Here is a 1,359-nt window from a genome sequence, read left to right on the forward strand (position 1 = left end):
TCCTGGTTCCTCGATTGGAAGTCGGCATACGAAATTCGAGTGAACGTGTCGTCCGCTTTTGTCGTCGTCGTCTCCCCTCGGTTTTAATCAAACGTATTTCAATTCGGCTGCATAATCGTCGAACCGGTGAGAATCAATAATTAACGAGGCCCGTGAGAGAATAACGAGGGGAGAGGGCCACCTCACCTTAATTAATGCAAATGTCGTTGACGGCCAGGCATCCGGTAATTTTTCCTCTCTTTTCCTTGACACCTTGTCGTTTTTATGACCTCCGGTCAATTCGAGGCGGTTTAAAAATATATACAAAGAACTTTCAGGCCATTTTCGTTACTCGACGATTCTTTATAAAGAATATCTTCTGTAAAGTGCAAATGGGTGATCGTAGTTTACGTTCAAACAGCTAGGCAGCCCGGGCGGCGACATAGACCTGACCACGAAGCAAATAGCGAACATAAACGACGTCTGCGACAGCATGAAGCAACAGCTTCTGATACTAGTCGAGTGGGCCAAGTATATACCGGCGTTCAGCGAGCTGACCCTCGACGATCAGGTGGCTCTCCTCAGGGCGCACGCTGGCGAACATCTCCTCCTCGGCGTCGCCAGGCGTAGCATGCAACTCAAAGACGTGCTCCTACTCGGGAACAACTGTATCATCACCAAGAACTGTCCTGGTACGTCTGTCAATGCCATATTTCTGCCTCCAACTTGTCCACTAATCGGAAAGGGTTGTTGGTTTCCTTCCAAGACTTTACTGTCCCTCGATTATGAAACGTTTGATCAGATTAGATTATTAATTAGTAGACCGCAGAGTTTTATGCAAGATTAAATATATTAGGATTGATAAAAAAATTAATTGGAATGAAATCGTGATCGAGGGACGATAAAGCATGTTTAATAATTCATAAAACTGATCAGCACGTAGGGTTTATAAATACTAACATCGCGTTATTGGCATTAAAAAATTAATTGATTAACTGAATAAGGAGAATTTAAATTCATTGCTTCGTAATTTAGCTTTCCCGTTATATTAGAAACACAAGTGTCGACAATATGATACAATCGATTTTTATATAATCATTCATGATTGAAATCGGCATTCAGTGAAATGCAATAAAATGCAAGTCACTGAAATCACTGATAACGTTACAATTCGTAGAATAAACAGTTTTAATTATCTGTATAAGAATCGATTATTATAATTCACTGCTGTTTTATTATACATGCATTGCATAATATTATGGTAATATTGATACCATGTAATGTATTGTGATTTAATATTATTATAAAATATACCGATTGGTCGATGCGTCGATTCCTATTAAATTAAATTAATTGAATCGTGTATATCATTTTTTTTTT

At 39.0% G+C, this 1,359-nt stretch overlaps 1 pseudogene; it reads left to right on the forward strand.

Moving 5' to 3' along the window:
* Nucleotides 1-200: 200 nt before the first annotated feature.
* Nucleotides 201-1,339, forward strand: LOC108627313 (hepatocyte nuclear factor 4-gamma pseudogene; annotated as a pseudogene).
* The last annotated feature ends 20 nt before the right edge of the window (nucleotides 1,340-1,359 follow it).

The sequence above is a fragment of the Ceratina calcarata genome, unplaced genomic scaffold (genome assembly GCF_001652005.2).
Source record: "Ceratina calcarata isolate Rehan_Ccalc_2016 unplaced genomic scaffold, ASM165200v1 scaffold4591, whole genome shotgun sequence".
Lineage (NCBI taxonomy): Eukaryota > Metazoa > Arthropoda > Insecta > Hymenoptera > Apidae > Ceratina > Ceratina calcarata.